This window comes from Phocoena sinus, chromosome 4 (assembly GCF_008692025.1).
Source record: "Phocoena sinus isolate mPhoSin1 chromosome 4, mPhoSin1.pri, whole genome shotgun sequence".
Classification (NCBI taxonomy): Eukaryota; Metazoa; Chordata; class Mammalia; order Artiodactyla; family Phocoenidae; genus Phocoena; species Phocoena sinus.
In genome coordinates this window covers 57643505-57660410 of record NC_045766.1, presented here as the reverse complement: position 1 = coordinate 57660410, position 16906 = coordinate 57643505, and the positions used below count along the sequence as shown (strand labels likewise).

At 39.5% G+C, this 16906-nt stretch overlaps 1 pseudogene; it reads left to right on the top strand.

The window, feature by feature from the left end:
- Positions 1 to 657: 657 nt before the first annotated feature.
- On the top strand, positions 658 to 4748 carry LOC116752616 (annotated as a pseudogene).
- Positions 4749 to 16906: the final 12158 nt, after the last annotated feature.

Below are 16906 nucleotides of genomic sequence, written 5' to 3'. Positions count from 1 at the left end.
ATAGATAAATAGAGATTTATTGTAAGGAATTGGCTGGAGACCAAGTGGAGATAATGGTATAAGTTCCAGCCCATGTCCAAGTCTGAAGGCAGGAGAAGAATAATGTCCCAACTCTATCAATCAGAGAGCAAATACTATTACTTCACCTTTTGTTCTCTGTTCAGGCCCTCAATGGATTGAATGATGCCAACCCACATTGCAGAAGGCAATCTGCTTTACTCTGTCTACCAACTCAAATGTCAGTTTCATTCAGGAGCAGCCTCACAGACAGATCCAGAATAACCAATAACTTCTGTTTTCTCTAGCATGTCTTATGCTATGTCATTAGCAAAAAATGGCAATGAAGAGAGGAGGGGATGGGAGGTCAGAGAAGAATAGAGAAGGTATGAACTGGTAGTTACTGTGGATGGAAGATCAAGTTTATTGGAAGAAGAGATTTCTGGGCAGTGTCAAGGACTCAGGTGAGGCAAACGAACAATATGAGTCTGCCTGGCGGTGTAGTTTTTCTCTGCCATCTACTTAGTTGCTCTGGTGAAGGCTCAGCAGAGATGAGTGATGGGTTCGTTCAGGATGGGGTTTTTTCAGGGAGATGTGTTGCAGAGGTTAGGGTCAGGGACTAATTGTGATATTTGACTGCAGAATCCAAGCTAGATAACCATGGAAGTGAAGGAAGGTAGAGAATAATGGCTATAAAGGAAGTGGAGAAATCAATGAATTAGAAGTAGGAAATCTGTTTAGTGATATTGTATTTTCTCAGCTATTGGACACCCAGAAGCACCTGCTTTATCCACAGACAGTAAGCTCTAAAACGGACCGTAGTGCCATCTTAACTATAGAGATGAATATATCTTCCCAGAAAGGTTATTCCACCCCAAACCCATTAATCCAGAGGCTAAAAAACATTCCCATTGTCTCCTGAAACAGCATCCAGATAGGAAAATTCAAATCACTTTGCTGTTTTGGTGAGCATACTGATGACTCCTAGACCTAACTTCCTACTTCCACCCTGCTCTTCATGCCTCATTACTAATCATTTAAAATGGTGTCCAGAATAGCTCGAAAGGACTACCTTTAGTTATCATAGATTTGGGAGAGGAGGTTGGTGCTGAGAAACGTGGTTTGTGCTAAGTAGGACTAAAGATCTAAATGTCAAATGCTAACAGAAATTCACCGAAGGATCTGCTTTAAAAATGGTGGAATTCATTATTTTCAGAATCTTAATTACTCATTATTTAAACTTTCTGGATTCTCTCTGCATCAAAAACACATGCAAGATTTATTCTGCACAAGTATGTCAAGTAATGCTTTCTGACCAAACCAAGCAGGCTTGATTTAATGACTGTAGGGATGGGCCTAGTCCCAACTGCATTAATTGGTAAAATATTTATGACCCATAGTATTATAATGTATGTGCAAACATAAGTGAGATGTTGAGTGACCCAGATATCACCGAGAGTGCCTTGTCTGGGATTGGATTAATTCTGCTAGACCTCATTCTCTGATACTGTTTGGTGCTGAGGACAACTGAACAGAAACTCCAGAGAAGGGACAAGAAAGAAAAAGCTGGGAAGACCCCCTCAAGCCTGTATGCCTAAAATCTACACTTAGCAGCTCACCTTCATGCAAATATGAAAAGGATATCAATTTGCGTCTTGCCTACTATGTGTCAGGTTCTTTTATGTCCATCATTCTCTTATAACAATAACATTGCAAGGTAGATGTTTGCCAATTAGAAAACCAAGCTTAGCGAGGATAAATGACTTGCCCAAAGTCATATGCTCAGTAGGAGGCAAGCCATGGTTCCAACTTAGGTTTGTCTGGTTCTTGAAGCTCTGCCCCAATCCCTGTGCTTCTTTGAGAACACCCCTTTCCCTATTGTCATATCTGTTCTTCCGTCCACCCCGTGGTGCTTTGCATCTCCTTTAAGGCTGTTTGTCACATTCCTTGTACCTGTTTTCACCTTGATAAAAATGTTGGAAGGGGCAGGAGACAGCACATGTTCAAAATTGTCCACATAATCCCCTTTGTCTCTCTTGAGAAAATGGCCTCAAGAGAATGGAGTAGATCATATTCAATTCATTTATTTTGTTCATGATGGCTTCACCAGTTCCACTGCAAAAGAAAAAGGACATGAGGAACTGACAGATTAGCTAATAATCCTGATTATTAATTTATTTGAATTTATTTTATTATAACAATAAATTCAAAATATTTGACTTGTGATCATCACTTAAAAATATTTAAGGGGCTTCCCTGGTGGTGTAGTGGTTGAGAATCCGCCTGCTGATGCACGGGACACGGGCTCATGCCCTGGTCCGGGAAGATCCCACATACCATGGAGCGGCTGGGCCCATGAGCCATGGCTGAGCCTGCGCGTCCGGAGCCTGTGCTCCGCAACGGGAGAGGCCACAACAGTGAAAGGCCCACATACGGCAAAAAAAAAAAAAAAAAAAAAAAAAAAATTAAGAATGAGTAAGATAATATACACTAAAAACTGTGGAGTGTTTGTAAGAAAAGTAGTGAACAAAATCCAATAGTAGCTTTATTAACAACATCCAACTTCTGCTAGGTCTTACAAGCCCTTCCTACTGAAAATATGGCAGTCTCAGCATCCCCTTGGAGCTAGTGAGAAATACAGAAGGTCAGGCCCTACCCCAGACCTCCTGAATCAGAATATGCATTTTAACAAGATCTCTAGTTTATTTGTATGTACATTAAAGTTTGAGAAGCATTGTTCTAACATATTTACTTTTCATAGTCAACACACAAATGTACGTGGAATCCCTCTTTCTGGAGTAGTTTTTGAAATAGTAGAAAGAATAAGAATTTAGGTGTCAGACAGATTGGTGTCAACATTTCCTAGTATTGTGACTTTGGGCAAGTTATTTAAACCTCTTTAAGTCTGGGAGTCTTTATCTGTAAAGATGAGAAAAGATCGAAATGGGGCAGAGTGGAAGCTAAGAGTAACATGAGGCAAAACGTGACAGGGGAAATGGATTTTGACAAAGGATCTACTAGAATGGAGAGGTGGAGAGCAGAATCTGAAGAATACTCCTTCACCTGTTAACTGGAAATGTATACCTGTATGATTTGGATGACATTTAGGAACTAGAAGAGATAAATTTTGTCTGTGGTTTTACTATGGCTTTTTGCCTTTAAGCAGTTTTAGTTTTAGATAAATGGTCATATACTATCGGAAAGCAACAGGGTGAAACAGAGGTGACTTAAGGATAGACAATCAATTTAAGCGAAACATTCATATAAGCAAAACAAAAAATTATCTTACAAAAATATATCTGCATAATGTATCTCTCACAATTACTCTGTGATCAAATTAATTGGATTTTTTCTTTATACAAAAGCCTATAATTTTTTAAAATCCAGTTTGCCAAATTCTAATGATTTTTTAAAATTCACCAGAGATATTATCTTTTTCAGGCAGAATAATGGTTTAATCAAACCATCTCTAATTTCTTTGATCTATTAATGAGTCCAAAAATGAGAAAATGAAATAGAGGTTCATCTATTTCAGCGTTGATTAAATAGAACAAAAAGTTTAAAATTATGTTATTGGAGATACTGTTCAAATAGTTTCCCAGACAGATGATTTTTTCATATTCTCTTGCCAAAATATGGATGCTGCAAGTGTTTCTTTGAATGGTAGCATGGCAGCAAATATTATTAAGGCAGTGTTTTTTAAATGAGAAGCTAATAATCATATTAATAATAAATTGGAAAATACTCTTCCCACTCTATCTGCCATTGTCCTTGCCCCCTTTTTATTGGGATATCTTGCATAAATACATTACCTAGAGCTCCAGGTGCAGGTAAACAGATGTCTCCAAAGTAACATGAAAAAAAAAAAGAAAGCCTTACCATTATTTGTGGCTGTTGGGACAAAAATGCAATAATATGCTATATTTTTAATGGATCAGCTTGTGTCAGCTTGGATATTGGCATGGAGACTATTGTTTTTCTGACCAAAGGAGTCCAATAATGTGAAATTTAATACATTTGATCAAACCCTTGACAATCCTATGCACAAAAATTAAAAAATAAAATGCCATTACACAATACCGGCACCTATGCACATAAAGAAAAACGACAAAAACAACTTTGTGCGACCTAAGGCATTCTGAAATTTTAAAAAAGCTTCATTCTAGGAAGCGGCCGAGCGACAAGGGGACGTAGTGTCGCCGGGTCTCCAGCAGCTGCCCAAGAGCCGCCTGACGGACCACCTGCCCAGTCTGCCCCGCTTGCCCCGCCACGGGTGAGAGTGACTGGGACACGCGACGGTGCTGCGCAAAAAGGGCCCCACGGTCACCCAGGCCAAGTCCAAGCAGGCCATCTTAGCAGTTCAGAGACGAGGAGAGGATGTGGAGACTTCCAAGAAATGGGCCGCCGGCCAGAACAAACAGCATTCGATCACCAAGAACACAGCCAAGCTGGACCAGGAGACTGAGGAGCTGTACCACGACCGGGTGACCCTGGAGGTGGGCAAGGTGATCCCGCAGGGCCGGCAGAGCAAAGGGCTGATGCAGAAGGGCCAGGCGACGAAAATCAATGAAAAGCCACAGGTCATCGCGCACTATGAGGGTGGCCGGGCCATTCCTAAGAACCAGGTTGTGGGCAAGATCGAGAGAGCCATCGGCCTTAAGCTCTGGGGGAAAGCCATTGGGAAGCCGATCGCGAAGGGGCCGAGGGCGAAATGAACACAAAACCTCGAAATCAGTGCATTCCGGCTGATCTTGTCTGCCTGGTTCCCCTTGACCACCAGCGCCAGCGTGGGTCTCTGCACGCGGCCACGCGGAACACAGGACGGTAGCCCTGCCCGGGAACCCCCTCTACCAGTACGTGCTGTCAAACTCACAAACAAAACCTTGCAAGGTGTTTGCTTCTCCTGATTATTTTCCTCCCTGTCCCAGTCCTTCACGTGGGGTGCAGAACGCTGCCTTCCTCTCCCCCGGGGTCTGCCCCATCATGGGTGTGGCTCCAGGGAGCTCGGAGGGGGACCACCTCGCACAGGGTGGGCAGCCACCGTCTGGGAGAGGAGCTGCATCTTTATCCTGGCTCGTAAAGAAGCTAATAAACATTTGTTGCCCTTATAAATAAATAAATAAATAGCTTCATTCTAATTTTAGCAAATCAGCATACTTTGTTTACTCTTAGACAAAAGCTAGAACAGAAAAATGATTCAAATAAAAATGTTATATCAGAAACTAGAGGAATAAGAGCAAGATTTATAGCACATATTTCAAAGTAAGGAGATTATAAAAATCTAAAACAATGCATGATTCATGACAAATCTTGGCATATTTGAAATGTCTTTGAATATTAATTGGGTACCCACATAGAAGAAGTTTCTATAAATTCTGTCCTATGATGAACCTATGGAGAACCTTTTATATTTATATAATAATTGAGAAGTGCTGAAAAAACTGAATTGAAAAGTTGGGAGTACCTCATAAGAATGATTTTTGAATCATAAGTACATTTTTTAGATTTTGGAAAAGTGGGAAGGGTTGTATGTTAATGATGATTACAAACTGTTGATATGAGGCTTAAAATTGCCTTAACAAATGTCATCATTTATCATTTAATGATATCCACAACATAGATGCACCAGTCATGTTGCCACACAAAATCCGTAGACCATAAGTAATCTCTCTTAGAAGGCTATTCCAGTCTTCAAATCTCTATGTGGTCACTAAATGTTTTGAGATGGAGTTGCCCCATAGCCCATTGGTACATTTATTTTAAACTCTACGGGCAAGCAGTAGTTAACTATGCAAGTCATGCAATGACTAGACTGTAGCAAGAAAGTTGCCTACAGCAAATAGAATATTTCTTTCTGGAAATATAACTTGTGTAATGATCAACCATATATCTTTTGGGAATCATATTATTGAACTATTAACATCTAAGTAGTATATGTTGAAAAATGGCTTTAGATGGAAGTGTTTGTCAGAAAACAGAAGATTTAGACAGTTGGGTGAGCTTAAGATTATATTATCCAAGACAGAATAATTACTGATAATACTTAATAGATATTGCTGATTTTCCTTTACGATAATAAAGAAACCTATGTTGTGACAATTAATATTTCCAGGCATTCGTATAAGTCAAGGTAAATCAAATTCTCTTCTAACAGAATTTCTAAGTATGAAGACAGAGATCAAACAGTGATCCCCTTCGTCATCACAAACATGTGCCACATTGTTCAGGATCCTGGCTGTATCCGTTTCCTAGGGCTGACATAGCAAAATACTAAACTAGGTGGCTTAAAACAGCAGAAACGCATTCTCTCACAGGCTGGAAGTCTGAAATCAAGGTGTCAGCAGGGCCATGATCTCTCTGAAGGCTCTAGGGGAGGATCCTTCTTCGACTCTTCTAGTTTCTTGTTGCTGGCATTCACTGGCTTGTTAATGTATAACTCCAATCTCCATCTGTCTTCACATGGTCTTCTCCACTCTGTTTCTGAATCCAAATTTTCCTCTTCTTATCAGGGCATCAGTCATTAGATTAGGGCCCAACTTAATTTGGTATAACTTTATCTTAACTTGATTATATCTATAAAGATCTTATTTCCAAATAAGGTCACATTTTGAGGTCCCGGTGTTATCTTTTTGGGCAACACAATTCAACATATAACACTGGCCTAGTGTTAGGTAGTCCAGAAATAGTCATTCACTTATTCATTTACAAATGTTTATTTGTATTCATTGAGTGTCTATTACGTCAGGCACTGTTACGAACAAAATAGACCACGTCCTTACCCTTAAAGAGCTTATGGTCTGCATTCAAACCAAATCCTATAGCTGTATATACTTTATATCTTTAAATTATATGTAGTTTATAATTTAGCAAAATCTTTTAATCTACATTTCTGTGATCAGTCTTCATAATATCCTGCCATATATGCTGTTAGTAGCTACTTTTTTTTTTTGGCATGAGGAAACTGAGGCTTAGAGAGGTTAGTACTTGTTCAAAGCTGCCTATCTGGTAAAAGCAACCAGAGTTGGAACCAGAACTGAGGTAAAAACACAACAGCATATAAAATGGTGGATTATATCCACCTGCCATTTATAACTAATAACAAGGAGCATTACTGCATATTAGGGTGTTTTACAATTCATCATATAGAAATAGGATTAGAAAGTAAAGAACACTAGCTCATAAAGCAAAATTTGTTTATTTTGACAAATTTATTTCTAATTATTCATGATACTTCAGCAAACATTCTGTGGTATATTTTCTAAAAACCGGTGTAACACCTTAGGAGTGGTAAGAGGCTGCTGTAGGTTTTCACTGAGGAATAAAGCGAAGCTAGATTTTGATGTGAATTCATAGAATCATAGTTACATCAGAACTTCAGTGTTAATATGTTGAAAGGAATCTTGAATGTCATTCAATCCCACATCCCCTCCACAACCAGTATCTAAAAAGAAAATTATGGCAATGAAGAATGAAAAAACATGAGCATGGTGTAGTTATTCCCCTATAGTTAATCTAAGTAACGGATGATATTTTGTATCTTCTAAACTTTAGTGAGTAACAAAAGTATGTCAACTCTTAATGAACCATCATCATATCTGATGAGGTCATAGTGCTGGCAGGGGGTGGGGAGATGGTGAGACAGTGGATGAGCCCAGATTATATTCCACAGTTGTGTGTGTGTTTTCAGTCTTTCAGACTTGTTTCTGACGCGCTCACTTATGAGGAACACTTTAGTAGACACGCAGTTCTTAGCCCCCTATGACAAAGCTGCTGCCAGTGCTGAAACCACCATTAAGAAACAGAGAAGAAAGCATTCAGGACTGAAACCGAGGTGATAGAGACATGGGCTCAAAATCAGCCAAATAAGGCAGATGACAAATGGAAGCATATACTACTCACTTTACAAGCCTCTGCATTATATAGCAAAAATAATGTCATTTTAGTTTGTCAATAAGAGGGGTGAGGGAGGAGAATGAATATGCAGGAGAAGGAACTAGAAAGAAAATTCTGGGAAGGTAAGCTGCTGCTCATAGGCAAACAGGGCACATTTTGATTAATTTTAAAAAAGAGAGTTACATGTTTCAATGACAGTGAGTCTTTGGGTCATCTGCATGCACAAGTGGGGACATTTCTTCTTATTCTCCCAATACTAAAAGATTGCCTTATGAGCAAATTAGCTACTTTGGGACTATGCATCCATATCTTGCAGTATGGATTTTTTTCATTCTCCTGAAAACAACCAGAGCAGTGTTTTCTTATGAATAACTCGTCATCTGCTGTGGTCCCTGAGGTCATTTTTGTCATGCATGCAGGGAGCCTATCATTCCCCATACTGTAGTTGTGTCTCATTAGATGGACGCTCTCATTTTCTTACTCATGCTAAAGGCTTTAAGAAAGATTTCATGCCCCCTTTCCTCAAATCTGAAAATCCCTTAGCATGACTTTTCTATTGTGTTTTTCTGTCCATAATCCATTTTCCCTTCTGATAACTGCCTTAATCACGTCTCCTCTTAAACTTTTTGCTCATTTCTCATTTTCAGGGGAAGACACTTTTGAGGTGGGAAAATGAGGCAAATGCAACTGAATGCAGTCCTCAGATCCACTGGAACCAGCGAGTCTTCACAGGAGGACATGGCTGAATTCGGGCCAAAGAGTGCTGGCTCTGAGACTTCTGTTAGATCTTGGAGAAATGTAAAGCTTTCTTTCTATTCAGGTTCCTAACCCAATAGGATATTAGCTTGGGACTGCCAGTGCCATTTTCATGCCTGAAAATAAGCCCAGCTATAGAAAAGTAGAGGCAAGAAATGAAGAGTTAAATATTTCTGAAGTTAGTGTTTAAGCACCTGGATTCAGCTATGCCTGAAAAAGACATCTCCTCTGGACTTTTCAGTTACTTTGGATAATTATTTACCTTTATCCTTAAGCCAGATTAAGTCCGGTTTTCTATCACTTTCATTTAAAAGATTTCTGAGTACTCAAGCACTTAGGACCCAGCACAAATAGCCTCAAGTTCCATAACCCTTTACTCCAAAACTGTATACTATCTTCCATTTCCTTTCCTCTGCCCCCAGTCCTACCATGCTCTCCCTGTCAGAATCATATTGACCTGGAAAAGAAGAGGTATTATTTATGAAAGATAATTTATTATAAAGATATTTAATGCTTATCCTAAAAATATCAATCAGAATAATAGTGTATGAACCAAAAAGTACAAGACATCTGTTCATCTCCCTCCCCACCTCACGCCACTTCAAAACTTACCCTGTGGGCTTCCCTGGTGGCACAGTGGTTGAGAGTCCACCTGCCGACGCAGGGGACACGGGTTCGTGCCCCGGTCCGGGAAGATCCCACATGCCACGGAGCGGCTGGGCCCGTGAGCCATGGTCACTGAGCCTGCGCGTCCGGAGCCTGTGCTCCGCAACAGGAGAGGCCACAACAGTGTGAGGCGCGCGTACCGCGAAAAAAAAAAAAAAAATCAATAAAGGAATATTAAAAAAAAAAAAAAAAACTTACCCTGTGAGTACATCCAGACGTTTTAAGTTGAAATACAAACGTGTTTGTGTGTGGTGTTGGGCAAGGGATATAAATTTAAAAGCACATAAACAGCTATTAAAAGAGGAGATACATTCACATTTACTAGTGTCCTCAAAATATAAAATTTTAAACACACACGTTTCATATAAATAGTATGATCCTGCTTTAAGAATCACCACAATGCAGCCTCTTCTATAAACCCGTCTCACCCCTCAGTGAGAATTTGAGCCTTTATTTTCTCTTCTCCTGCAATTCTTTACTTCTTTATTTAATTCTGCTTTACATTACAGATAGCTAGCAACACATATTTGACTCCTCTCTAGCTGACAAGAACTTTGAAGGCAAGGAATGAGTTTGATTCATCTTTGTATTCCCAGGATTTAGTTCAGTGCTTAATTTATGTTTTTAAGTGAATTAATGAGTGTGTGAATGATAAGTGGTAACAGATCTCATTGATAAGTATTCTCTAAAGTTGAATTAAAAATTGGCTATGCAGACATTCTCCTGTATTTTAATTTAAGCTCATTCTCTCTGAGTTCCACATGTATTAGCAGAGACCAGACAATTGATGAGCAAGTCTTTAGTTCCAATTCTTTGGGAAGAGCAGACACTCATCTGAAGTTCATCCTGTCCTTAATCACTATAGAATGATGACGGGGAGGAACAAAATAACCAACTAAGATGCAATTATGATTATCTCCTGGAATTCCCAATACAGACTTCAGTTAGTTAACTAGATCTTTTAGCCTGGACCCTGTGGCTTTCTAACCTTGATCCGCTGCCCTAGCTAATAAAGAACTCTTGGCTTGTTCTGTGACTGAATCTCTATCCAGTAATTCATACCTCATTTTTTCCCCTTCATTCTCTCTTAAGTCCTCTAAGGTTTAGAACTGGAATCTAAGTTTCAGAATGATGGATGGGGATGTTTTAGGGGCCACAGATTTTTACCTGCTTGCTCCGATCTCCTAATATTGCTGGTCCCTGGATTCCATCAGTTTTTGTTTAATCTTCTCTATACTTTGCCCTACTGCACTACCAACTATTCTTGTTTGTCTCCCACCTTGTAAGGGACGCAATATAGCATAATGGGTAAACAGTCAATGTTAGAATTAAGCCTACATCCAAATCCCAGTTCTGCCACATAATGGCTATGTGATCTTGGGTGAGTTACTTAACTTTTCTGAGCCCACATATCTTGTAAAATGGGATTTATAATTAATGTACCTTCTATGTACCTGATAGATAATATAGGGGATATTTTTATTGCCCCCTTCCATCTACATTTATTTGCTCCTTGTGTCAGTTATTTGCTTTTTAGCTCTCTCTTAAGTTCCATCTCTTCCTTTTTGTATTCTTCCAAATATCATAGTTAGCAAGAAGTCTACAAACTTTCTGGACTCTTGCCAACCTTTTGGTTACCGTCTGCAAAAGGAGGCTCTGCTGGCTCTGCAAATGGCTGGGAAGTTGGAAAGAAGAGAGAAGCTGTTGTTTTTCTGCTGCTGGTGGTACATCCAGCTGCAGTAGCTGTCAACTCTGGGATGCAGGAGAATCTATGGCAGTTTTAGTAATATTCAGCAGGACTGCAGATGTTGCTTGGTCCAACAATCAGCAGCAATGGCCATGCCTCCAGAATATCTGTTTTCATTTACCAAAAGTTAAGAACAGGACTTTGATACAAATATAGACTGAACATTGTCTAATATTTTATTCAATTTAGTAACTAATAAGCAAAGCAGCGAGATGGAAAGGCCGGTGCAAAGAAGATAATTCAAAAATGGAGAGCTATGCAGTCAATCACACAAAAGAATGATTAAAATGAATTTGCTAATAGATACAAAACACCTACAAGGCAATAAACTATAACCCTTAGTGTTATCTTTGCAACTGAACAGAAATTATTTGCATTCCTACCAGACACACATCTATAAATTAACTTGTAACATGCATCTTCACTAAGTCTGGACAAAGGACACTCTCCTAAATATCCTAGGGTGAATCTGTTAAACAGTGTCCTCATAAGGTAGTGGAAAAAATATACGCTGCCCAATTTTTTGCCTCATTTCTAATTTTTGGAGAAAGCTTTTGCAAGTGACAAAAGGACACATTCCACCCCCACCACCAATCCATCTATAACCAGATTGTTAAACCCAGGAAGTTCTTCAAATAGGTAGTCTGGCTCCATTACTGTTTAAATGAGATGTGGAATGTTAGTGCATATTTAATATGTGGTCAATAATAGGTAAGAGTAATAATAGTTGCCACTATTTTTTTAAAATTACACATGAATAATCAATTAAATAGATATAATTTAGAGCTATTTCTTTCATCTCTGCCCCAGTTTTAGGACCTGGTTCCTCTTACACTGTGCAGTTCATTCTAATTAGTCGTGCCATGTCCTGGAACATCACATGGATGAGTACAGAAGTAACTGGTGACTTTTCATAAGTAATTAGATTGACAAGGAAAGAATCACTTTCTCATTCATTTGTCATTTTGCTGAGTCTTTAGGAAATACAACTGTAAAATCAGTACCAGATGGTAGAGCTATGGCTAAGATTGTACTGTGCATTTGCCCAGAGACAGTTGCCTTCTTAATTGGCTAGCAAGGTGCTGCCATGCTGCTCCAGCTTCTCACCACATTTGTGTGGCACTGAATCTAGGTCCATAATTTCTAGCAAAGGGTGGATACAGACAGGATAGCATCTGGAGCACGTTCTTGTTTACCTAATAAAGAAGGATGATTAACCCTGGATAGGAAAGATTAAAAAAAATGTTTGAAAATTCTTGACCCATGGCTCTATATTTAATTCAGGAGGACTGACTCAATGTGGACATGAAGAAATGTATTAAATGGTAAGAAACCACTCAACTCTCCGCACTGAATTACAGAATGTTGGACATTCTTCTCTAACTATTTATTTCAGGGCATTAAAGTCATCAGCACTTTCTTTTAGTCTGTCTCTAATAGATTTTTAGACCCTTTGTCTCTTATTGGTCCAACCTCCATAGCTGAGTAAACTTAATCACCACGTAGGGCTCAATGTATTTGTGTGTATAACCTTCTCTCCTGAATTTGACCAGCCCCATTCCTAATCAGGCATATAATTCAGCAAACCCAAGATTTCCAGTTGGAGAGCTCATTACCTGATTTGCTTTGATTTTGGTTTTACACTGATGCATGATATGGTTTCCAGCATACAAAGCAATACCAGCAACTAAACCTCAACTTTGATTGCCTGCTCAATTCCCAACTTCAATAAGGATGAGAGAATCCTGCCTTGTTTCTTAGAATTAGAGATTTCTCCCCGCACCCAGTCTTGTTGCTAGTTCCTTTTCTGTACAGACAGACTTCCTAGAATTCAACTATTTTCCTAGATTTGGAACAATGTCAGCTGCTAGACAACTGTGATCATTCCTCACCTGCCTATTCCTCCATGCTTGTTATTTTGACCAACTCTGAAGAATCTCTGTAGTGAGTCCCTGGTTCTGACCCCTTTTTTGTCCTCTTGCATGAGCTCCATTTAGACACTGATGATTTCCATAGGGAAAAGAAGAGTAATACTGAATATTTGTACACGGTTTATGGTGCGTAGAATCCTTAAACATGGGTTGCCTAAGTAACATAAATGAATGATTCAATCTAGATGAGGAGTTGAGGATCAAAATACTGTGCAGTTCTAGAGACCATCATTAACTCCCTAGAACTGCATCTAGGATGGCATCTCCTTGAATCATGCAGAGTGTTGGTCCTGATGGGGTCATATGCCACACACAACTGTTACCAATTCATTTTTCTTTTTAAAGAAACTTAGGAATTCCTTTTTTTAATTGTACAATTTTTTTTAATGTTGGCAATTTATTCAAAATGTTTACAATACTATGCTGGCTAAAGTAAATATGTCAGTCAGCAGGATTTGACCCATAGGCCACCAGTATGAGTCAGACACTGAATGGTCTCTAAAGCTGAAGACTGTGGGAGGGGAGGCAAGTTGTGTTCTTCAAACTGTCCCCTTTGTCATGTCGAAAAATTGGAAACATATTCTAATATTGTCTGATATTCTCACCTAAGATTTTTCTATCTTATTGCATTCTCATAGTCATTGACATTTTTTTCAGAGTAAAATCTTCTTAATTTTTAATTATTCAACACTTTAACCTTTTAAAATTGCTCTATTAGCAGTTTATGCAGTATCTTATCAAACATCACTGTAGGTTAGCTACTGTACTTTGAAAAAAACTCATCATATATGGGTGTATTGTATGTAGCAGGACCATCACTGAATTCTGACTGGCTGAATTTGTTTCTACTTCTTTGCAAAGTCTGATAGTCTTGTACATTTATAAGAGTACAGGTTACACTAACCACTCTTGCAGAGAAGTAATAATGTATAGTTTTATTAATGCATAGTACATAACATGGAAATTCAAAACTTTGGACCTAATAGTGTTTCTTAAGGTCTATTAGAAGACCTGTAGATTAAGTGTCTTTACACTTGGAGCCCCAGGGTAGTTCTCAATTTTCCCTCCAAAGTATCCCTAAATGCCATGAATCTGGGGGTTTGGCCCATAACTACTCACCTTAAGCTTAAAATACCTTTGCCATTTCATGTTTTATCTATAAAAAATAATATGGGTTTTGTTTTACAATCCATAAGACGCCTATGTATAATCAGGTAACCAGGGGTAAAATAGATTAACTCAGAATTTAGGAATAACAGTGTTTAGGTGTGGGCTGTTTTTTCTGAAAAAAAAAAAAAAAAAAAGCTGTGTTCTCACTATCTGTCATACTGAAAAGTTACTAGAGTATGAAGTGGGGAGCCAGGTGTTAAATAAAGTGAAACTTTGTTCCCTTTCTGAGGCAGGGATCAGCTGTACTCAGAACTTAAAGCTATTCTTAGATTGGGGGGCTGGGACACCTAATGTGACTTAGCACATTTCTCCTGAGAGTCAGAGATGACAGATGCTCAATATAGTTTCCTTGTCATTATAATATCCTTCAATATGCAAAACTTTTTGAGGGGAGCCAAAGTGAATAAGGAGTTAAAAGATTTCCTGAAAAACTAAGGAGCCCTTTCTGGTTTTGACATTCAAAAAAATTTTTTTTGTTTGTTTTTGTTTTTGTTTTGTTTTGTTTTTTGCGGTACGCGGGCCTCTCACTGTTGTGGCCTCTCCCGTTGCGGAGCACAGGCTCCGGACGCGCAGGCTGAGCGGCCATGGCTCACGGGCCCAGCCGCTCCGCGGCATGTGGGATCTTCCCGGACCGGGGCACGAACCCGTGTCCCCTGCGTCGGCAGGCGGACTCTCAACCACTGCGCCACCAGGGAAGCCCTCAAAATTATTTTTAAAAATAAAAGAAAAATTTTTTGTTGGGTTAGTGTAGCCCCAAAAAAGGTCTGCTGGTTGGGAAACCTACCAATTTCCCTGTTATCCAAAGGTGACTTACCATGAGGAAAAAGGAAGGTGGATTGGGCCCAGACATTTGCAGCTTCAGCACTACATTGGGCTGAACCTTGAAAGCATGCAGTCATATCTAGGGGAGCAGTGGCTGATCTTAGAAGCACAAACTAAAACAGCAGTAGCCTTGGAGGCAAGCATGAGACACCATTGCACCCTGTGCCAGCAAGGATGTCACTGTGCCTGGACAAGTACCTTTGAGATTAGAATCCCACAGCAACATGTGGCCGTCCAACCAATGGCACTAATAGGTTAATTGGGTTTTTACATTTCTTTGCTCGGCATTTGGAGAAGGGACTAATCCCTATGGACAGAGTAGGCCCTAGAGTGGTTGAATGAATTAGAAGAGAGATGCAGAACATGAACAATTGATTTGAAAAACAAAAAGTGTACCTATTTGTAAAGCATGTCTGTATTTGTACTGTAAGCTGATAAAAGAGATCATGCCAGTTACTTGTAGAGGACTTGAATAAACTCCAGTCATGGGATGTAAGCTGTCCCTGGCCATATGCCTGTCTCAAGTGATATGGGACATGCCTGGGGAGAGATCAAGGATTCCTTTTACACAAGGTGAAAGGCCCTAGACTCTGACAAGAACCTGGGGATGCTTGGAAGAATCAGTACAGAAGGAGAGAGTAGCACCCCTCTCCTGCATCCAGAGCAAGGGAGGGCATCCAGCAGACAGGACATCCATAGAGTGCTGGGCTGCAGAAGAAGTTGGCTCAGACAGACAGAAAGCAGCTGAACTAAGAATCCATGCTAAGGCTGGGCAGCAGCAGTCACACAGAGGTGACCAGGTTCTTACATATTCGGCCTCCAGAGCCACGTTTGTGTTGATCTCCATCCTCAAGAAAGAATATCTGAGATCCACATCAGCTAGTGAAAGATTAGAGGAGACAGGACTCACCCTCTGAACTTGAGTGAGCCCCCTTGGGACCCTTGAACATATCAGGAGCCACTAGAAAAGCCTGGACATCCTGATAGAGTTGGCAGGTGGTGATCTCAGAGTTGTCATACTCTGGAGTTCTGGTGTAGGATGACATTGTTTCCATTCCACGGTGATGCATCTAGACATTTCTGCATAAATGCTTATTTAGTGTAAAATGTCTTCATCTAAAGAGTATAGTAAGATTGACATTCCAGGAAGATACTTCAAGGAACCACTGTCATTCTACTTTCCTCTTAATCCCCTACCCCTATCTTGCCCCTCCCCCTTCCCTTTCCCTACTGATAACCACTAGTTGGGTCTCTACATCTGTGAGTCCTTTCCATTTTGTTCTATTGACAAGTTTGTTGTATTTTTTAGATTTCACATATAAGTGAAAGCATACAGTATTTGTCTTTCTCTGTCTGACTTATTTCACTAAGTATAATACCTTCCAGGTTCATCCAAGTTTTTGCAAACAGCAAAATTTCATTCTTTTTTATGGCTAAGTAGTATTCCATTGTATGTATGTGCATATATATAATCTTTTTTATCCATTCATCTGTTTATGGGCACTTAGGTTGCTTCCATATCTTGGCTGTTATACATAATGCTGTTATGAACATTGGGGTGTATGTATCTTTTCGAATTAGTGTTTTTGTTTTCTTCAGATATATACCCAGAAGTAGAATTCCTGGATCACATGGCAGTTCCATTTTTAGTTTTTTGAGAAACTTCTGTACTGTTTTCCATAGTGGCTGCACCGATTTACATTCCCACCAACAGTGTACGAGAGTTCCCTTTTCTTCACATTCTCGCCGTTTGTTATTTGTGGTCTTTTTGATGATAGCCATTCTGACAGGTGTAAGATGATATCTCATTGTGGTTTTGAATTGCATTTCTCTGATGCTTAACAATGTTGAGAATCTTTTCATATGCCTGTTGGCCATCTGTGTGTCTTCTTTGGAAAAGTGTCTGTTTAGGTCTTCTGCCCAG